Genomic DNA, 23910 nt, shown 5'->3' with positions numbered 1-23910 from the left:
CGGCGAAGGAAACACTAACGGAGAACGAAAATATAAACTGAACATACAGTGGACTTGGTGACTTTCGTAGTTAACCCTAAGTACACCTCTGTTCATTGTCAATACTATACTACTTGATATGTGTAAACAATCCTGGACTCCGTCAAAGAGGTGTTGGCAATATTTTAGCAGAGGTAGTCTGTCAGTATCATCTTCCCATGTATGTATGATTTTTGCAGCTCTATCAAATGGACGCCTACAATGGATACTTTTGATGTACAACATTCAGTTTCCAGAATGAGATTTTCACTCTGCAGCGGAGTGTGCGCTGATATGAAACTTCCTGGCAGATTAAAACTATGTGCCCGACCGAGACTCGAACTCGGGACCTTTGCCTTACGCGGGCAAGTGCTCTACCATTTTTTTTTGTTTTTTTATTAAATCTCATTTTGTTCGCATGTGTTCGTTGCATCTGCTCGGGGCGGACGTCGTAAGACATCCATTTATGTTCGTTGTTGATCGATTGACTCAGTTTTTTTTATTACAGAAGGCACGTAACCCTCTGACCGAACACGCTGAGCTACCGTGCCGGCTGACCATCTGAGCTACCGAAGCACGACTCACACCCGGTACTCACAGCTTTACTTCTGCCAGTATCCGTCTCCTACCTTCCAAACTTTACAGAAGCTCTCCTGCGAACCTTGCAGAACTAGCACTCCTTCAAGAAAGGATACTGCGGAGACATGGCTTAGCCACAGCGTGGGGGATGTTTCCAGAATGAGATTTTCACTCCGCAGCGGAGTGTGCGCTGGTTCGCAGGAGAGCTTCTGTAAAGTTTGGAAGGTAGGAGACGAGGTACTGGCAGAAGTAAAGCTGTGAGTACCGGGCGTGAGTCGTGCTTCGGTAGCTCAGATGGTACAGCACTTGCCCGCGAAAGGCAAAGGTCCCGAGTTCGAGTCTCGGTCGGGCACACAGTTTTAATCGGCCAGGAAGTTTCAACATTCAGTTTGTGTTATGATGACGGTTCTCACAATATGATCGACTCACAAAAATATTAATACATGGATATATCGAAGTCAGTTTAAGCAAATTTCATCTGATTTGTAGATTGTGTCTTATTGTAAAATGTTGAATCAGCATTGTGACCAATACTTCACGTGACCTTCATCAGGATAATTATACAATGTGTTTAAAAATTGATGTCCGTAAATGTATGGAATGTGTTTCTGAACCACAACAGAATAAAAAGTCCATATGAACTTAGGTTCGAAAATCGTTCCTTAGTGAGTCGTAAAGGTTTCTGATAATTCACCAACATACGTTCAAAAAAATTGCTGGAAGTGACTTACTCCTCCTTTGAGGCTCGCCCTGAGTCTATATTACACGCTTTGCCGACCGGTAATGAAAATTCCTGGAGTGCATCTTATTTGATGAAATGAGTTTTAGATACACTCTTTTAGAACATCGATATTTGGTAAACAAGCTAATACACCAATGATTTTAATGACCTCACTAGTAAAAATCCAATGTATTAAAATCTGAAATAGTTAGGGCAGGCTATGCAGGAATTCTCCTCGATAAATATCGATTAGGAAACTGGTTATCAAAAATCACCAAACGTTTAAAATTTGATGGGCCATTATTGTGCGTGAACCATATTCGTTAGTTGATGTCCGGAGGTAAATTACAAGTAAATGAAGCACTTCATTTCTGACCAAGCGTTGGTATCTTATTCTAATTGTCGGAAGAAATCAGGAGCAATAAAATGATCATGAAAGATTTGCAACCCAAACATTGATCCTGAACGAAAGACAATTCAAATTAAAACAAATGCCAAGACCATCTGTAAAGAAGACTATAGATAAAAATGCACGTTTGTGGTGGGTTGTAGAATCAGCGTTCTTTACAGGGAATTCATTGACGAAGGAAGAAGGAAGAAAGATTGGGTTTCACGTCCTATCGACATCGAAGTCATTAAAGACGGAGCAAAAGATGGTTCAAATGGCTCTGAGCACTATGGGGCTAAACATCTGTGGTCATCAGTCCCCTATAACGTAGAACTACTTAAACTTAGCTAACCTAAGGACATCACACACTTCCATGTCCGAGGCAGGATTCGAACCTGCGACCGTAGCACAGAGCAAAAGCCCGGACTGTGTCAAGAATGGGGAAGGAAATCGGCAGTACCTTTTCAAAGAAACCATCCCAGCATTTGCCTGGAGTGATTTAGGAAAATCATGGGGAACCTACTTCTGGATGGCCGGACGCTGGTTTGAACCGTCGTCCTTGCAAATGCGATAGCAGTGTGCTAACTACTGCTCTATCTCGCTCGGAATTGATGAAGGATTATTGGACTATTCTTCATATTCACTCTTTGTTAACTTTTTCTGCCAGTAACACGCCATTACATTCACACCAATATCAACACACAGTACATTAAAATGGTCATAGCTGCCGCATTGTTGTGTAACCGTTTTGCAGTAAGCCTTGGTGTACGTATCAATACAAGTTAGGTAACAGATTCGAGATTCATGCACGTTCCGTTTTCCAGTAATAACTGCAGCTTTCGTTCCGATTATCTGATGTACCAGCTTGCACTCTCGTAAGACAAACTCAGGAAACAGTCGTCGTATTTTCGGCGGGTACGGGGAAGGTCCAACTAATGATCTTTTAAGTACTCCGTGTTATCGTCCTGTGTAACGTTCATAGCTATAGCACACTCACTGAGGAAGACACACGTATATTACTCAGAAATACGAAAACTGGAGGATCGATTTCCTTGCATTCTACACAATACTACGATACAGAATAAATGGATTACTTACTGCAGAGACTCTCTGGCACTACAGGTTGTGTAATATTTCTCTTGTAAAGCAACTTATGGATAGGTGACACATTCACGACAATCTGCGGTAACAGTATTGAGAAATGGAGTACCAGACAGCTGGCTTCGCAGACTCCCCGCATGAGGCAGATGCGTGCAACGTATCTCAGATGTGACTCCTGTCTACCATGAAGGAAACACGACGTGACTGTTCGCTGCACATCTGACATCTCAGCAATTAGAGAAAAGCTCCTACCACGTTAATTTACACCAGGAGATACATAGAACGTTAGTGTGTGGAACAAACCTCATTTATTACACTTCTCGAATTTCTGAGGTCAAGGCTGCACTAAGGCAGCGTGGAAGTTCCATTTTGCTTTGGGTGTGAACTGTACTTTTCAGAACCTTTTTTTCCGGCGTGCAACAGGCATTTCAGTCGGTGCTTTTAACAGACTTTCTGTTTTACTGTGGGTGACTTCTGTGATGGAATTCAGGATGTCCTTACATCCTGTTACAGCTTGTACGGAATCTCTCTTAACGTTTCATCCTAACAACTATTTTCGCGCCAGGGACCCGTCGACGTTAGAGATGAGCAAAACGTGTTACATGTAGTCGTACGGGCAGTAGTTTCAGAGAATTGTTCTATTTCCTTTCGTAAGTGGGCTAAAACGACGCGGTTATATGCCAGTAATATGACTACTGACAGTTCGTTTCCTGCAAATGGAATTTAGCGACCCGTCAATGTACAGATTCGTAGTTCACATGTACCATAACTACATCGAAACGCCTTGTGCCGCTATTGACTGATGAGGGAAGATAATATACGGCAGCTTCTTCCAGACATAAATAAGTTGCACCGAAACATAGAAAGTATTATAAGTGATAGTTCATAAGTATGTAGATATAATATCACTCCTTAAATTGACATTTTTTTGTCACAATTGTCCACACGTAAGGCATAATATCATGACTACATAACAATGTTAAATTCTTATTACTCCATCTTTTGCGAGGCGTGATAGTATACAATATACGTTTTAGACTACCGATGATAAAGTTACAATTATTTTATATTGGAATATTTCAGTCTAATAAATATTCACAATGTTACAGTCAGGTAACTATCGCGCACAACAATATTCACAAGAGCTAATAACAGTTTATTTTAGGATGTACCTAATTTGTTTAAAATCCGTTATTCCCATCTTTCCAAAGGACGTTTTACCTTTTCTGAAAATTGTATGTTTAAAAAATTATTCACATTCACAATAATACTATTCTACAGTATTCGAACCTTAAAGCGTAATTCTTCCCTTAGTCAGTGTATGATTTAGTAGCCCTGATTTTTCCTATCTCAAAGTATAATTTTCCTTGAATAATGTAATAATTTGCGAAATATTTAAGTAATTAAATTTAGGTTTCCAGAAAATTCTTGGCAGGCAAAAACTTTCCCTTCAAAAAACAGAATTATTATTTGTACTAATTTACAGTACAAATAACAATTGTTAACCACAACGTCTGTGCCTAATGTAAATATACATGCCTATAGTGTTTCAGTCTTCTATGTTGGTATCTAAAACGTAAAAACTTCATATTTTAACCTTTTGTAATACAAGTATTTAGCCCTTGTGATTCTTAAACACGCTTCACGCATTAAAGAAGGAATGGGCTATTATCCGTCATTCAATTCGCAAACTTCTATGTCAGTCAGGAACTAGCGTTCGAGAGACGAAACTACTATTTTAGTGTGTCTGCGATTCTATCAGCCAGAATTTCAGTTCATTGGTCGACATGTTTAATCATGAAGATAAATATAGTCAAAAGTATGTTATTTCAACATCTCTTTAGTTGTGAACAGCCATAAATCAAATTTTGCTGGCCTGCTTATACCCTATGTAAGCTGTTGACCTGCGTCATATGTCAAAGTTACTAAGTAGAAAACAGGTCTTTGTGTGCCTAAAACAATAAATGGGAATTATGGAAAACGTTCAGTCCCTAGTATTGTGTTGAATCATTATTAACTGTTTAAAGCAGCTAATATTTATCAAGAAGGATGAGGCAGAAGGTAATTTAAAAGTCATAAAACGGGGCGGTTAAGTTTCAAGGTTCGTTTAACAAGTCTAATTTATGGCTAAAACCATGTACTACGTTTTAGGACTTGTATCAGTTGCACAAATCCTCTCTGATGAGGCTGACTCTTAGCTTTTCTGTGGAGCTTCTACTGGATACTTTTTTCTGTATACTCTTTAAATGAAACAGCTTCATCACGAGGTCACTTTAAGCGTGCTCCTTTCTTGGGATTATGGTGTCGGAATCTGAACCAGCTCTTTGGCCATATTTCAAAACTGTGCGCTTCGTCATTATATCTAGACAGCACGAAATGGAGCGCTAGACATGGGGGCGGGAGGGGGTGGTGATAAAAATGTGGAATCCCCACAAACACAAATTTTTACCTTGCTTGATTGGTGAAGGAAAACAGTTGGCATTGAAGACAACTTTCAGCCGTTTCGAAATGGATAAATACAGCTGCGGTATGGTTTTCAAGGAAATCGTACACCTTTCATCCTGAAAAATAATGCTAGTTCAGGTAACTATGATAGAGCTTATTAGCAGTCACGAATCCTTCTCTGAAACTTTAGTAAACATGCAGAATAATATTGGGATCTGGTGACTGATGGACAGCAGACAAACGTTAATTCATCCTCGTGCTAACTAAACCAGTCCTGGACAATGCGAGCTGCGCGGATAAGGACTCTACTGCCTTGGAACACAGCTTCGCTATTGCGGAACAAATATTGGACTACCGTGGGATAGACGCGATGAGCCAAAAGGGTCACACGATTCTTGGCAGTAATGCGACCTTTCAGAGCAACCATGGCGCCCATGGAATACAACGATATGGCTCCCCAATTCATCACAAAATCCCCATCATGTTTCACTCTTGGGATGTAAATTCGGCAAGAAGTTGGAAACAGTGTGCAACAGCAATCCTACCAAATCACGTTCTTCCATTGATCCATAGTACACTTTTTATGGCTTCAGCATCAGTTTTTTCCTGTTTCGGGGATTTGTGTATGTCTAAGTTATTAACTAAAAACTGATTTCAAGTCGTTGAAACTTTCGAATGCTTAGGTATTTTATTTGATCACAAGCTAACCTGGCTGCCGCATGTCCACCGGCTCAACGCAAGTGGCACAGAGAAGCTCAATGCTTTCAGTTTTCTTAGCCACCCTTCGTGGGACGCAAACAGCACAGTTCTCCTGAGATCACAAAGTGATGATTTTACCGCACATGGACTGTGGATTAGTTGCCTATGCGTCGGCAGTATCGCCCGTACTGAGCCTGCTGGACCCTGTTCACCACAATGGCGTGCAATTGGCAATGGGGGCCTTCCGTGTTGACAGCTAGTATCCCACCACTTTGGGTTAGGCGATAGCACCTTCTCGAAAGTGCCTATTTGTCAGGTGCCTACCCACTCATGTCACTCAACTCTGTTCCACGACGAGCGGTTCACATTGTTTGTGCATCGCCCAAAACTGGGAAGACTAGCTGGGATCCCGACTGATACTCTGCTGAAGGACCTCCAACACCGTCCGTTACTCTACGTTCCTATAGTTCCCCCTGGACACTCCCCGTGAGCTTTAACCTGCCCTGTGACACAGAAGGACCACTTTTCTGGCCCCAAGAAGGATGCTGATCCTACCCTTCTCTGACACCTACTTCATTGAGTCCTTCACGATTATTTTAACGTAGTAAGCATACTCACAGGTGAACCGAAAGTCAATAACAGAGTCTGTTTCGCTTTTGCACCTGTAAGGAGACACGAGAAGCACTCTGTGACAAGTGCCCGCAGACTACCCACTACGGAATTGGTTGTCATCTCTCGGGCTCTACAGTAATTCAAATCCGAGGCGACGACCAACTTCCTGATCTGTAGCGTTTCCACGAGTTACTTAGAAGGCATAACCCTGCTGTAATGGGACATCCTCCTCTAACATTACCTTTCTTCAATAGAAATATCCGATACCAGGAATATTTTCGAATCTTAAATAGGTGTACATTATCTCCGCTGTTTCACTAAAAGAATTTCATATGATTTTGTATATGATGTATTATATTACAAGCTAAAAAGCATAAAAAAATTAAATTCTTATAATGGATATGTACTAACTCCGTATGTGTAACTAAAGTTATTCTTCTTTTAGAAATATTTGAAATACCTGGCACTCTTAAAAATTCCTATTATTAATTACGCAATCTGGTGTTAACTATTAAATTTATTTCTGGAGTCATTTACAAAATAATGATATAACTTGGTCAACATTTTTCTTTTCTCAAGAAGGTTTGTAAACACTTTTGTTGTGTAAAGTCTCTGGTTCAAATGGTTCAAATGGCTCTAAGCACTGTGGGACTTAACATCTTAGGTCATCAGTCCCCTAGAACTTAGAACTACTTAAACCTAACTAACCTAAGACATGATACACATCCACGCTCCCGAGGCAGCGCGGTTCCGAACTGAAACGCCTAGAACCGCTCGGCCACAGCGGCCGGCTAAACTCTCAGGAATATTGTTAGTACCGCAGAATGAGTAAGGGTACTGGGCATGCATCTGATGGAATCGGACGTGCTTTAATGTTTGGAAATAACAACGTAAATTTCTGTTTTATGGAAGCGGACTGTGTAAAGTCAGTGTGATACATAATAAAAAATAGTCAGCCTTAAGATTGTACCCCTAGATCTGACGAACTGCAGCCAACAACGAGAAATGAAGATAAGTGGAAAAAGTTATTTGTACATCTTACTCCTCTGGAAGTGTGTGAAACAAAGCAATTATTTTGAAGATACTGAAAAACTACTGGTGATGTGTGGGTGCGTAAGATTACACTGTCCTATCCCAAAAATCTTTGGACATAAACATCCAGGACCTACTGGCTGGAAAGACAGTGCCTTCATCTGGATACTGAGCCACATAGCCATTCAAGGTAATTAACTTCCCGACCGTTTAGCTAAAGATACAACTACAGGAGATCAACTTGTCGTCGGGATACGGGGCATAGACTTAAGATTACAACTTAGATGCAATATTTTGTGACTCTGAGAATTGGAATGGCAGGCTACTACGGCCCAAAACAAGTGGAGAGCGCTTAAAGGGTCCACTGAGGTGTGGTATACATCTCGCTAGGCTTCTCGGGAAGATACCACTGTGTTGTGCCGACTACTCATCGGCCACACAAGAGTCGCCGACGAGCTCCTTCTGCGTCAAGAGAATCCTCCTCACTGCAGCTACGGTAGACTATTGACGATAGCGCATGTTCTTGTTGAGTATGCCCTGCTGGCCGACCTGCGACACGCTCTCACCCTTACATCTACATGGATACTCTGCAAATCACACTCAAGTGCCTGGCAGAGGCACCTATCTCACTACCTCAGTGGTACAGAAGCATAGCATAGGCAAAGATAATCCATGTACAGAGACTGAGAGATTGTGGGGTACATTGCAGTTATGATACCATTGACGGCGATAGCAAACGGCATTACACTCAGAACCGATCCCACAGGTACTCCAATGCCCTGTACACATTTGGTACTGAGAGATTAACTAATTCGGACCCGACAAAATCTGAAAGTAGGGATTTCTGGATAAAAAAAGAATAAACTGTCCTGGAAACCCCACTCATGATGTGTAGATAGGATGTAATGTCGGCAGGTGGTATCGTATGCCTACTGCAGGTCAAAGAATACAGCAATCAGATGATGTTGATGCGCAAAGGCATTGCGCTCTGCCGATTCCAAGTGTACCAGGTGATCTGTGGTGAAACGGAAAGCCAGAAAGCCGCTTTGGAATCATGACATATGCTCTCTGGCTTCAAGGCACCAGCAAAGACGGCGGTTGACCATTCGTTTGAATAGTTTACGTAGCCTATTCGCAAGAGAGATTGGTAGGTAGTTAAAATTTGTGGGTCGTTTCGAAGTTTCAGGACAGGAATAATAATACCTTCCCGTTGCTGAGAGGGAATTACTCCCCACCGCCAAATGCGATTAAAAGCCAGAGTTTATATTTCACGCAGTTGCATATGAAGATGTTTTAACATTTGGTTGTGGATTTTGTTGGGTCCAGGGGCCGTAACGCGGTCCTCTGCCAAAGCGCTACGAAGCTCCCATTCAATAAAAGGGACAATATATGTTAGTGAGCAGGAAACGATGAAGGTAATTATTGCACTTTAGCGAAGTGTGCCGAAAAACATTCTCAAGTACCATGGGATCAGTGCAGATGTTACCATTTCAAAGGATGCCAGAAACCGTCGTGGGTGGTGGCTGGCCGCAAATGCACAACACACTTTAGTACATACTTGGGGTAGTAGGGTGTAAGATTGTTGTTGAGACACATTGCTCCCAACAGTCCTGCTACCTTTTCTTTCGCCCAGTGTATCTTGAATGCCATTAAAATATCCATATAGGGATGGCGCTTGTGCCGTTGAAGTGCCCCGCGGCGTTACCCGATAGCTGTGGCTATATATTGAGACCATCATGGTACTGGCGGTCGGCGGGATGAGCCGAAGGAATAGGGTATCGTTGCTGCTGCAGCATAAGTAATAGCATCAATAGTATTCTGTACCAGTTTGTCGATGTCCGTCCCACAACTGGCTGGAAAAGTAACTGCAGAAGATAAAGCCTGCCAATCAGCTTTCCGAAGAGACCAACGTGGAGCATGTTCTAGATGTCTGCGAGTAGAGAGGGAGAGAAAAATAGGAAAATGATCTCTATCACAAAGATCGCCATGGATACGCCACTGAATCAGGGATAAGACACTAGGGCTGCAGACTGCGAGATCAATAGCGGAAAACGTTGTGTGGGACACAATGAAATGGATTCCAGCTCCAGTGTTGAGTGGGCAGACGTCCTGTTCTGAAAGGAGGTGTTGTACTCGGCCTCTGTGAGACATGGTGTCGCCGCCTCACAGAGGATTGTGGACATTGAAGTCTCCCAAGTAAGAGGAATGGGGCAGGGAGCTGTGCGAACAAATCGAACAGCTCGTGATAAAGGAAAGGTCCGTCTGGTAGACGTATTACGTATTGTCATCCAAACTGACAGGTAGACACTAACGACCACGGCTTCTAGTACGTTGGTAAGGGCACCTGCTCACTGAAAATATTAGAGTGCATGAGGGTACAGATTCCACTGCGCGTTCTCTCGAACACGCGATTAGTACAGTAGGGAGGTGTGCTGCTGTAAACCGTGTTTCCAGAAGCGCTATGCCAATTACCGACTAAGTAGCCACTAACTGACGTAGTTCGGTCAATTGGCGATGACAGGCATTACATTTCCATTCAAGGAGCGTTGGAGACAGGTCTGAGAAAGTGGTGAATGGAAAAGATAGGTGTGATTACTTCGCTACCAGGTCATAGTCGACTTGATTGCGTTATCTATCATCCATGAGCATAGGCTCGACTGATGCAGGGATGGGGAGTGGAACATCCACAGACTCAGCGAGAAGTTTATCTTTCTGTTTATCCTTCTGAGACATCGATTTCTGTGAAGCTTTCCTCATGTTATCTTCTGTGGAAGACGAACACCATACTTTTCTTCGGCCCACAGCCTGTGGCTACTGGTCCTTGCCTTGAGAGAGAGCCACACTGACAGGTGTCCTCATCCCTGACGGGCACGGAATGAGTAGGCATCTGTGGTCGCACCGGTGGTTTGGGAACCACCAGTGCTATAGGTATAGAGGATGAGGGAGCTGACGTCCCCTCCCCTAACTGTGGGGCATGCCCTGGAATGCAACTAGTGCCAGGAGGTGCCACGTGAGACTTTGTCATCGTGTGAAGTGTGGACTGTGAGACGATGGTAGCAAAATTGGAGGCCAAATTAGTCGGATGAAGTCTTTCAAATTTTTTCATTGCGTCTTGATAAGACAGGCGGTCGAGCGTTTTACGCTCTTGAATTTTATTGTCGCTATTGAACGCTGAGCATTGTGTGAATGAGGAGCGTGCGGTTCTTGATAATTGACACATTGAGGGATTGGTCACAAAGACTGCCCCCATGAGATTCCTGACCACATACCCTACATATAACTTCATTAGATCAGCAGGAATATCTTTGGAGCTTGAAACATCTCATCAGAGGAGGAAAGTAAGGCCTGAAATCACAACTATAAACCATGACCTTAACCTTCTTAGGTAAAACGTTGCCGTCAATTGCTAGGATGGATAAAAGATCCAGTGTGCACTTTATTATCCTTAGGTCCTTCTGGATGCAGTGAACAAAATTAGCTTCATGCCACACCAGATTACTACGCAGCATGTCACCACCAATTTGTGGCATTAGGACCCGAAGGAGGATAGCACCTTGAATTCTATTGAGCTTGTTACGACGAGAAATGGTGACTGGTATATATACTAACTTTACGCAGGCCTGAAGTGCCAGTGATTGGCTGGCGTGTGACGTTTTGATCAGCAGAGATCTATTTCTCCTCTTCTCTATTGTTGTAACCTCCCCAAACAGATCTTGTATATTTTCAATGAAAAAAATAGGCTTTGTTGAAGCGAGGAAGCCACCATCAGTGCGGGAACAAACGAAGAAGTCGGCAAACCGTGCATTTCCGTTTCTTCTTGCCTGACTCCCGTTTTGATGCTTGGTCAATGACGGAAATGTTGCACAAGTGTAAACTTCGGCATTACAATCACTGTTCCTGACTGATGAGATGGCTGTGCTGGCACGGCCACCATTAAGTTTCATCCGTTTCATTGCGGATCATCTGACCCAATGCCACTCACTGCGATTGAAGGATCTCCTTTTGGGCGCCACTCAGTCAAGTTTAGGGGCACCTAACACAGTAGCCGTTGCCTAGAGTCTCAGTACCCCAAAGTGACAGGCACCTACTCCTTGGCTGACACAGGGAGGTCACACTTTAGGCGGCCGCAGTGCAATATTTGCATTGTTATGGGGCTACCACTGGTAGGATACATCACAGCCCCACCAAGACGGACTGGATACTGTGGGGCGGCGCGTGGAATAATTGTAAATGTTCCTATTATTTTTTTAATGCTGTTGTTTGCCATTCTCAACACTGGCTCTCTAACTACAATATTGGCAACCAGAAAGTGATTAGCAAAACGTGAAGCCTCTAATTAGAATTTCTAGTGCCCGCTTCATCTGAGAAATACATTTATAGCTACAGCTTATAGCTCTGACGAATTAGGAGATTGTCTGGGATTCATAATCAAAAACCATTCTCTCTAAAATGATCACTATATTCTGAAAGTCACAGACCAAAAAGAATCCACACAAACCAACTACCAGAGCAGTTCAGAGTCTAATGCGCCGATGCAACTATAACTGTTCAAATTAAATGTTTAAGTGAATGCTCGCCATGATTTCATGATAATGTTCATCAAACGCCACGCTAATAATGGTAGAATGTCTGTCCTGTGGCGGCACGTGAAAATACGACATAAGCAAACTAAAGATAGATCATTAACGTAATTCCAAAAATAACACTTCACTTGAAAACAATTTCATGGTTACGCATATCCCGAGTAACTTATTACTGCATCCGAGGCTGTTTATATCAACGATAGGGAGAAGACGGACTCCAGGCACAGGTGGTGCGCTAATCAGCATCTGGAGAGAACTGGGGCCTTCCTTCTTCTCACCCAGCGTTCTTACATATAAAGCTGCGGTGCGGACGGCTAAGGGAACGCCTGATAAAATCTGCTCTCCCGACTAGCTGCTGGGCTAGTAATGCACCACTTTAAGTTATCGAATAAATCATTGCTTCCTTTTCTGATGGCCGATGAAGCTTTCCATTTAATTGTGCAATCAGCACACAAGTAAGAAATCATAATAAAAGTCTGACGTGGCTAAGTCAAATATTTTGGGCGAGAGAATTAATTTAGTTACACCTCACTCAGTGGACGAGCTCTGAACTTGCTCTTTGGAGATACGCTATAGCTATAGTTTTATAGTTATTCTGTTGAAACTTCTCACATTTTTATTATTATAGCGTATCTCCCTTCCACTTAAATTTAAACATCCTAGCTTTATTTATTCGCCTACTTAATCTATCTTGCTTCCTTAATTTCTAAGACAAAAACCATAAAACCATGAATTTCAACTAAAATTTTAATTTGTGGGATCCATAATACTGTTTCTATTAAATTATTATGCAAAAGGAATCTAAATATAAATTTTTTAGTTTCTAGCTCTTTTCTGTTGTGCCAATGATTTTTACAGAAAAACATCCAAATTTCGAAAATGGTTAAATTCATTGAACTGATATCCAACACATATTGATTTTGTATTACTCCTGACATGCTAGAAACGTTTCAGGTTATTTACTTCATTTTAAAGTATTGCGCACTATTTATGACGTCAGAGCTAGTTACAAAGGACTAGGGTGGCACACAATGGAAAGACTGATGTGAATTTTATAAGGCCTGAGTATGCTGCTTCCCTACAATACCACACTAGATTTTGGCTGCAGAGGTAGATTTACTTGACCAGTAGGTGCAAAAGGTAACAGCGAACACCACAGTAAGGCGTCCTTCCCCAAACGACCCGCATTTCGGGAAAATTTGGAAAGTGGAGGTAAAACCCAAAAAGAGAACCAAAATTTAAAAAACCAAAAAATGTGAGGGAAAAAGCGTTAAAAAAAAATGAAAACACTACAAACCTTCAAAAGTCTGGAGAACAGTCTAGACCAAGGAGAAAAACTTACCCAAAAAATATTCACGTTAGTCGCCCCTTAAACTGGCAAGGAAGATCGCGGGTCTATTCCAGTCCCCGACATCGCAAGGGGTCGTTGAGATTTACTGGATAATGCTTTTCCACTTACGCTGTGTGTGGTACAAACCTCTGATAATGTGCCTCTAGAAACACCAATCAATTCGGCTGTCTTGGTTTCGGAAGCGTCCATCATTCGAGTACCAAGATGCCACGTTCTAATTTGATTAGCGCCAACGTAATGCATTCACAGCTACACGGAACGCTATTCTGATCACGACTGACTCTTGAAACGTACTGAGGACATGCAGTTGCCGTTCAGCGCTACCTACAGGCTTGGCCTGGCATTTTCATTTATGTTCAAACATGCTTTTATCGCATGTTGACACAGTTGCCCAAGTATACAGTATTCGAGAAGAATGAGAATCAATCTGTGTTCTGTCCTACAGGTTTATGTTTCCATGGTTCCCCTAAATAATTTCGTATGAACGCAGGATGTTTCTTCAGATAAGCCTGTGTCGCCTGTCCTGCTGCACCAGCACTTTGCCTCTGATGGTCTACTTGTCGATGAAACATACAGATTTCTAAGAAACTGTTGGAATAATTCCTCGTTTCAGATTACAAAAAGAGGTGTTGTACACAAAATAATACCACTCGCCAAACGTTCCTTTCAACGGGAATGCTGTAGAGCCGTTCTATCATTTATTGCAGTTGAGTGTTTAAGCTGACGCGTCCACACTGTCTCAAACGCCATCCCTGTTGCCTACTCTGCTTCCGACGCTTTTCGCGACGTGTTTGCGGCTGTGTTCCTCGTTAGTGTTGCGAGGCGGCGGTAAAAATAAAGAAGTGCGGTTGAAGAGTTCACACGCATGTGCATATACAAATGTTGGTTGAAAAATGTTATTGCAAATTTTGGCTCCCACGTAAGTCTCAGGGGATGATTTCCACACTTGGTGCATAAGTACACTCTTATACACCCGCGCATTAGTTATAGTTTTTGAATTAATTATTCACTCAGACATGAGTACAGTTAATGCTAGGGAACAAAAATTAGGCGATTAATATAGCAAAATCAGTTTTTCACGACACAGTTCAATCACTATTTATTGGCGTTGTCCTTTTCTTTCACACAGTGAAATTAGCACTGGTGACACGTTTTATAGTTTTACTTTAATAAAAATTTGACTCCGAGCCCCCAATAACAGTAATGTACGCTGCTATAAACGAAAATTACTCAATCAATTCGAACAGAACCACAAGTCCCACTGTCCTCTTTGTTCTAACACATTTGACGCGTAAACACAGTTCGCCACATGTTCACTTACGACGATGTATATCTCGTAAATCGTACTCACACAAATAATCGTAGCACTTCCCGTTCAAAGAATTCTCAAACGATCACATTGGCCACCCTCAAGTGCTTGCTCGCCATCCACCCTCCAAAACGACTGACCAACTACTGAACCCTGGCCGAGATGGCCGCTCGCTTATATAGGCTCGGACGTCAACCTCCCCGTGGTTATGCAAGTACCAATCTCACCAGTTAAGGTGACAGAATCCCTCGACAGAAATAAGTACACCATCGGAACCGCACTAAAAAGTACATCTTATTCACTATGTTACATGAAGTTCTAGTATTATCCTATCACCCGTAAATCAAGTTTTAGTTTTCTCAAAGTTTCGTCACTTAGAGCAAATTTGTTTGTTTATATCTGTGCTGCAAAGTTTTAAAACAGAATTGCATATAGCACAGTTTTTAGACGTAATCTATAGTGATCTACACATTGCGCTGCTCAAAATCTTCATATGTATAATAATTAATTAATTATGGGCGATAAATGTTAATAATGATTTGCAAACAGTGAACAATATTACAAGTTAAGTGTATAGTATAACTTAACTAGTTTAAAATACGTGTGATGCCACCCAAAGTATTATATAGTACCGTTCTTTACATCATGAATTTTCTATTGAATTTTATCAACAATTTTCCCTCAAACTTTGTTTATTGCTCTTTACGAGCTTAATTATTAATTTTGAATCTTAGTATATGACTACGGAACTTGATCCGCTATGACGAAACGTTTTTAATGAGTGCTCGCTCAACTCTGTAAGTTATTATTCACTATTTTTATTAATCTCTTTCCGTATTCGTGATATTAACCCATTTTGAGATTACTATAACTTTTGCATCTCGTGACTTTAAATTAAGATCAATTTTTCAGAAGGTGCATATTGCTGACCACAATCCACTGCCGGATCGCTCTTCACCGTAAGTTACATAGTTTTCGCGTAATGCGCGAAAAACCAAACAGTACCCCAATTGCGGACCATGTAGCCGCCCGACGGCGGAGACCATCCCGCTGACACGTTGCAAATCTCGCGCGGGATGGATTATAAAATTAGTAGATTAAAAGATACCGAATAAATGATGGAAATGCTGTTGAATTTCTCAACACAGTACATGCCAGTACGTACCCTCACGATCTGAACTCATTAGAGTCCTGTGCCGCGTAAGAGAAAATTCTTAAATACCTTAGAAAAGTGTGATCCCTGATTGGTCGTTCTGAAGTTCAACAATTAAAATTCAGACGACTGAACACTTGGGGCTGAATAAGTCATTTAATTATTAATAAAGGGTTGCGCTAAGCTACTCAAAGTCCTTGCTGTAAAGCGAATTGACCCATTTTAGTAAAAGTATATACACTAAAGGAAAAAAAAGCAAAACCAAGAAGGAGTTATGCGACGTGAACAAAAGTTGATAGGCCTGTTTCTACATCTGAAAGATGATTTCTATTCAAAATTTGCACCACTCGCATAAGAGTGGCGCTAATACCATCACTACGGGAAAGCAAATCAGGTTTGCTTTGTTTGTAACTTCCCCAGTATGAATGTTTCTGTATGAAATTTATCCCAACTTTAACTCCCACTCTATGAAAAGCCTACGTATTACTAAAACTACACGCAAACCGTTATCCACCTCAAACTGTTACGTTAACCTTTGACCAACCAGAACCTAATTTGAATTCAACTGTAACTTGTCTGAACATAACATGTCTTTATATAATATAAAGACAAGTTGAACTGAAGTATTATCTGGCCGCAATAAAAATTTCTACTTATCTCGCGTCTCGACAAAATTGTTGTAAGTATCTCGAAAGTACGAAAGCAAACAACAAGTACTAAGGGACTAAGCTAGATTTTTGTTTTTAAGTAAATACTCAAGCTGTTGCATACCACATGGCGCAATTTGGTAATGATAGACAGTCGAGTGGGGAGATTAACTAATCCTATGAAATTATATTCCAAGACAACGATTTTAGAATGAAGAATGTATTCAAAAATCCATAGTAAAACTTCGCGTGATTTTTATACATAACATTGATCATAGCTTTGAGGAATGAAGTAGTGAAGGCAGCAGAGGATCAAGTAGGTAAAAAGACGAGTGCTAGTAGAAATCCTTGGGTAACAGAAAAAATATTGAATTTAATTGATGAAAGGAGAAAATATAAAAATGCAGTAAATGAAGCAGGCAAAAAGGAATACAAACGTCTCAAAAATGAGATCGACAGGAAGTGCAAAATGGCTAAACGGGGATGGCTAGAGGAAAAATGTAAGGAAGTAGAGGCTTATCTCACGAGGGGTAAGATAGATACTGCCTACAGGAAAATTAAAGAGACCTTTGGAGATAAGAGAACCACTTGTATGAACATCAAGAGCTCAGATGGTAACCCAGTTCTAAGCAAGGAAGGGAAAGCAGAAAGGTGGAAGGAGTATATAGAGGGTCTATACAAGGGCGATGTACTTGAGGACAATGTTATGGAAATGGAAGAGGATGTAGATGAAGATGAAATGAGAGTTACGATACTGCGTGAAGAGTTTGACACAGCACTGAAAGACCTGAGTCGAAACAAGGCCCCCGGAGTAGACAACATTCCATTGGAACTACTGACGGCCTTGGGAGAGACAGTCCTGACAAAACTCTACCATCTGGTGAGCAAGATGGATGAAACAGGCGAAATACCCTCAGACTTCAAGAAGAATATAATAATTCCAATCCCAAAGAAAGCAGGTGTTGACAGATGTGAAAATTACCGAACAATCAGTTTAATAAGCCACAGCTGCAAAATACTAACACGAATTCTTTACAGACGAATGGAAAAACTGGTAGAAGCCGACCTCGGGGAAGATCAGTTTGGATTCCGTAGAAATACTGGAACGCGTGAGGCAATACTGACCTTACGACTTATCTTAGAAGAAAGAATAAGGAAAGCCAAACCAACGTTTATAGCATTTGTAGACTTAGAGAAAGCTTTTTACAATGTTGACCGGAATACTCTCTTTCAAATTCTGAAGGTGGCAGGGGTAAAATACAGGGAGCGAAAGGCTATTTACAATTTGTACAGAAACTAGATGGCAGTTATAAGAGTCGAGGGACATGAAAGGGAAGCAGTGGTTGGGAAGGGAGTAAGACAGGGTCGTAGCCTTTCCCCGATGTTATTCAATCTGTATATTGAACAAGCAGTAAAGGAAACAAAAGAAAAATTTGGATTAGGTATTAAAATCCATGGAGAAGAAATCAAAACTTTGAGGTTCGCCGATGACATTGTAATTCTGTCAGAGACGGCAAAGGACTTGGAAGAGCAGTTGAACGGAATGGATAGTGTCTTGAAAGGAGGATATAAGATGAACATCAACAAAAGCAAAACGAGGATAATGGAATGTAGTAGGATTAAGTCGGGTGAAGCTGAAGGAATTAGATTAGGAAATGAGACACTTAAAGTAGTAAAGGAGTTTTGCTACTTGGGGAGCAAATTAACTGATGATGGTCGAAGTAGAGAGGATATAAAATGTAGACTGGGAATGGCAAGGAAAGCGTTTCTGAAGAAGAGAAATTTGTTAACATCGAGTATAGATTTAAGTGTCAGGAAGTCATTTCTAAAAGTATTTGTATGGAGTGTAGCCATGTATGGAAGTGAAACATGGACGATAAATTGTTTGGAGAAGAAGAGAATAGAAGCTTTCGAAATGTGGTGCTACAGAAGAATGCTGAAGATTAGATGGGTAGATGACATAACTAATGAGGCGGTATTGAACAGAATTGGGGAGAAGAGGAGCTTGTGGCACAACTTGACTAGAGGAAGGGATCGGTTGGTAGGACATGTTCTGAGGCATCAAGGGATCACCAATTTAGTATTGGAGGGCAGCGTGGAGGGTAAAAATCGTAGAGGGAGACCAAGAGATGAATATACTAAGCAGATTCAGGAGTATGTGGGTTGCAGTAAGTACTGGGAGATGAAGAAGCTTGCACAGGATAGGGTAGCATGGAGAGCTGCAAAGCAGAGAACTTCTATAAAAAGTCCAACATGTTAATCAGTTAAAATGTTAATGCAAGACTCGGGAAAGTTGGCTTATCTTCCTCTCAGCTCTGAGGAAGTGAACAAAGTCAACTAGCTTCCAATAATCATTTCTACAAACTAGCTACGAAGTGCTGCAGTGTTACCTCAAACTTCTTCTCTATGAAAAATGACATACTCCAAAATTTAAATTCCTTTCGCTTTTCAATAAATACATCATATTCATCCTTGCTGTCCTTTACGATAAATCTTTCTTCATATAACGGATACCATCACAAGTCAACATACCACCACTAAATACGTCCAGTGCCTCCGTCACTTCCAGCTAATAAAGTATCAGACTGCGCAGGGGCAAATACTGTGCCACAACAAGACCAAACATTCTGCAACAGTAACATAACTTGCTCTCTGTAACATGCACATCGATAACTTACAGAAATCAAAATACATGTGTAAGTTACACGGGCGTGAACGCTAGTTACTTTCGAAATTGGAGGTGGTGAGTTGATGCTAAAAAGGCATCCCATTAAGGCGACAAAGACGCCATTATCAACATCTCATTGAGTTTGAAGAAGTTCGTGTAACAGGGCAACCAGTAGCTGGCAGTGGTTGTCACAGGGATGTAGAGTAGCATGGAGGTAGGGCTTCCGACGAGCTCGCGGCACTACCAAGGGATGATGACGATGTTTGGTATGTGGGGCGCTCAACTGCGTGGTCATCAGCGCCTGTACAAAGTCCCAATTCTTTTCCCGGTCCAATTTTGTACACAGTCCAATTTATTCACTCTCACGAATGAAGATGACGATGATAATGATGAAATGATGACGATAACACTAACACCCAGTCCCCGGGCAGAGAAAATCCCCAACGGGGCCGGAAATTGAACCCGGGACCCCGTCATCCAGGGGCACCAACGCTAACCACTAGACCGCGAACTGCGGGCACTACAAAGAAAGGAAACCATTGTGTTCGGTGGTGTATGGTAATGCATCTGCAGCAGCAATTTGAGCAGATATTGACGCTACCATGGCACAACGAACTGTTACAAATCGGTTACTTCAAGGACAGCTCCGAGCCTTATGCCTTATAGCGTGCAGTCCACTGACACCAAATACAGTATTTTCCAGTTTCAGTGGTGTGAAGCGAGAGCTAATTGGAGGACAGGATGTAAGTCTGTTGTGTTTTGTGTTGAGGACTGGTTCTGCCTCGGTGCTAGTGATGATTGTATGCTGGTTAGAAGGAGGTCAGTTGAGGGCCTGCAACCAACTGTTCAGCGCGCTAGGCAGACACACTGGACCTACACCTGAGTTATGGTCTTGAGTGCGACTCTGTATGACAACAGGAGTGCTCTCGTGGTTATTTCAAGTACCCTGACTGCAAATTCTACGCCAATCTGAAGATTCGACTTGTGCTGCCATTCATAAACAGCATTCCAGAGGGTGTTTTCCAACAAGATAACTCCCGTCCATATTACGCAGTTGTAACCCAACTTGCTTTATAGCATGTCGACATGTTGCCTTGGTCTACTCGATCACTAGATCTCTTTCCAATCGTTCGCACATGGGAAACTCCAGGGTCATTCACAAACGGCATTAATCGCCTCTATTTTGAACGAGCAAGAGCTACATACGGAATTAAATAGCAAAAAATGACATTCAGTATCTGAACAAGGCAGTGGACGCCTGCTTGCACGCTTGCATTCAAAATCAGGTTGTAAGACTGGCTCTTAATGTACCAGCATTTCACATTTGCAATTCCTTATCTCGCACTTCCATTAACTTGTGATGTTGCAATGTTATTCACTTAAATATGTATTTCATAAATTTCATTACTCTACATTAATCATTTTCTATTGTTGCTATTTTTTCCATCAGTGTATTTGGGGAACACTTCGATATTTATTGCAATATTTTATTCCGTTGTAGAAAGAACTGTTTTGTGTTTATTTCTCTAGTTCCACTACCATTTTAAGATTAAATTTGTAAGAATGTGTGCTAGAGTACTGCAGAAGACGCTGGTAGCTGACAAGTGCAGGATTTTGTCACTTCAATTATACCAACCAAGATGTTGCTTTATTGCGAGATGGGCCAGGCCTGCTCGATGAAATTTGCTAGTGCAGTGGTAATGCACGGTTCTTGCATTGCAAGGAGGAGATTCCTCCAGAAGTACAAAAGTACAATTCAGTGGTGCTACCAAGTATGTGACGAGAAGTAGAACATTGCCATAACAGTTACACTGCTACTATGCATAGAAACGTACCAATTTTCTATTCTCATTCACACCTCTTCCACTTCTAGGGCGCAGGGCTATACTAGATGATGGAACCGCACAGAGCCACCAGCAGCAGTCATGCGCTCAGGCCTGCATTGCAGTTCCAGCTTCTCGCACTAAGTCCGCCCTTCAGACTGCATAGCACAGGGGGCGTTCCTGGAACACTCCAGCAGCAGCCGGACTGCTGCCCTGGAGGAGCAGGTTGCCACCTGCGCACACCAGCTGTCTCCAGACAGCACGGCAGGCGTGCTAGCTCGCTACACACAGCTACTGCCTGGGTGCCGTCATTCGTAATGGGATTGATTACCTCTGCAAGATTCCTTTTCGTCTTCGTGAACCGTTGACACCTAGCGTTTGTGATCCACGCAACACAGTCGCATGCCAAGCAGTAAGTGAAGGTGTTAGCAATGCTGGGCATGTGAGCTCTGCAGAAAGCTGGCCAGTCGCTAGCTGTTAACTTGCCGGCCACCTGGCCTCTTTCCATAGAGTGGCAGCGTGCTCACCTCCCCAGATACGCGCACTGCTAATCTAACAGAGTAAAATAAAACATTAACTGTAACAGCCGATTTTTTCTGGGCTTTCACAGGTCTGCTGTCCTGCCTAAACCCTCCTTGGTCTGCCCCCTGACATTGTAGCCAGCTCTCCGTCCCTGGAATGGCTACTCCTGGTTAATGTAATTTAGTCTACGTCCTGTTCCGCTATTCGTGAGAAACGCTGATGTTTCTTGATGTGCATAACTGACTGGCAGAGTTACTCATATGGTGCAGTTATAAATGAGAGCTGTCTAAACACATCAGTACAGGAAGCTCAGTTAGAATTTTGGTTATTATTCCAAAGGCCCTTTTCTGTAGTCTGATGACTGTGTCCTTATATTTTGTGCGAGCCCCGAGGCCTCTAGAAAGTGAGTGCAATGGTAAAGATGTAGTGCACACAAGAATGGTGGTGCTACAACGTCCCCTGTGTCCTCAGGACAGTGTGAGTCGTCGTATGTTCGGGTGGTGCAGTGCGGTTGGCTGGTTGGCGCTGCTGCATCACAAAAGACGCTCCGCAGGCGTCAACGAGTCAGTGCCGAGCCCCGTCTGTGGGGCCGGCCGGAGTGGCCGAGCGGTTCTAGGCGCTACAAACTGGAACCGCGCGACCGCTACGGTCGCAGGTTCGAATCCTGCCTCGGGCATGGGAGTGTGTGATGTCCTTAGTTTAGTTAGGTTTAAGTAGTTCTAAGTTCTAGGCGACTGATGACCTCAGAAGTTAAGTCCCATAGTGCTCAGATCCATTTGAACCATTTTGAACACATCTGTGGTAGGAGGGGTGGCCGCTCCCTGCTCCTGCCGCAGCCGCAGGCAGAGACGCGTCAGCAGCCAGGGGGTCCCGTCTGGCCGCACAGCCCGCTGCAGCGCCCTAGCCTGCGGCTCCTGCCCACGTGAGCGGGGCCGTCTCTCTCCTGTTTCTGCTCGTGTTGCCCTTCATACTGGCCGCCGGCAACCATGGTCTCTTATGGTCTGCTTTTCCTGTGGTAATACACTACTGGCCATTAAAATTGCTACACCACGAAGATTACGTGCTACAGACGCGAAATTTAACCGACAGGAAGAACATGGTGCGATATGCAAATGATTAGGTTTTCAGAGCATTCACACAAGGTTGGCGCCGGTGGCGACACCTACAACGTGCGGAAATGAGGAAAGTTGCAAATACTCTTCTCGGGTTTGCCGCCGGATTGTATTGTGTAACTCGCACAATATTTCGTCGATGCAACTGCTCGACATCATCAGGTGGTGGTAGCTGCTGTTATCACTGCTGCAAGATGCTACTGATGATAATCGCCGCCGCCGCCGCCGCGCACATGGTGGAGGTTTTAACCCTCAGCTGTTATCGAAGTTCTAGCACCTGTAATGTGCTTCTCCTTCTGGCGTGACGTTGGGAGATATGATGTCGTGATTTGTTGTTGTTGCTTTTGACTGTTGTGCTGGTTTTTTTTTTTTTTTTTTTTTTTAAGAAGACAGGACAGAGAAAGGAATAGTAGAAGATGGCGGAAAAGGAACGGCCCATTGACTAGCCAGGAATACTATTATACTAAGCTATAGAATAAAGAATAGGAGGAGGAATAGTTAGAGTGAGTGAAATCGAAAGGCCATTATCCTGGCCGCCTCTTCCTCGTAGCGGCGTCTTGATGGTGGCAGACAGTTTTGAAGTGATGGTTTGGGGGGGGGGGGGGGGGGAAGAGAAAGTAGTCAGAGAGTGACAGCTTGAGAAGTGGAAAGAGGAAGGGCCTGTCGTGATTAGGCCATCATTGGGGGGCCGAGTGGGTGGAAGGGGGGGGGGGGTGGCGTGCTTGTGAGGGTGAATTACATGACATGATGGTGGATGATCGATGATGTGAATTCATGGGGGGCGGAAAAGAAGGTCTGGCCATCGAGTGGTGGCCAGACGATGAACACGGGTACCCAGGGAGAGGATTAAGGGATTAGGAGAGTGACGTGTTTGTTGGTAGAAGGAATTGGCTGCAGATAGGATGCGGGTGCGAAGGAGCGGCACGTCGGCCAGGTTGTGGAGTTCTTGGGTTGGGAAGTCGAAAGGGAGGTGGAGGGCACGCCGGAGAGCCCGATTCTGGACGGTATTGCCTGCTCCCGGCATGATAAATTCCGTTGCCGCCGTGCGGTTATCATCGCACGGCGGCAACGGAATTTATCATGCCGGGAGCAGGCAATACGCGTGCGCGGGAAGACGCTCGTAGTTGGAGGAAAGCGGCGCTCCTGG

This window comes from Schistocerca gregaria, chromosome 1 (genome assembly GCF_023897955.1).
Source record: "Schistocerca gregaria isolate iqSchGreg1 chromosome 1, iqSchGreg1.2, whole genome shotgun sequence".
Lineage (NCBI taxonomy): Eukaryota > Metazoa > Arthropoda > Insecta > Orthoptera > Acrididae > Schistocerca > Schistocerca gregaria.
Note: the sequence above shows the minus strand (reverse complement) of the source record.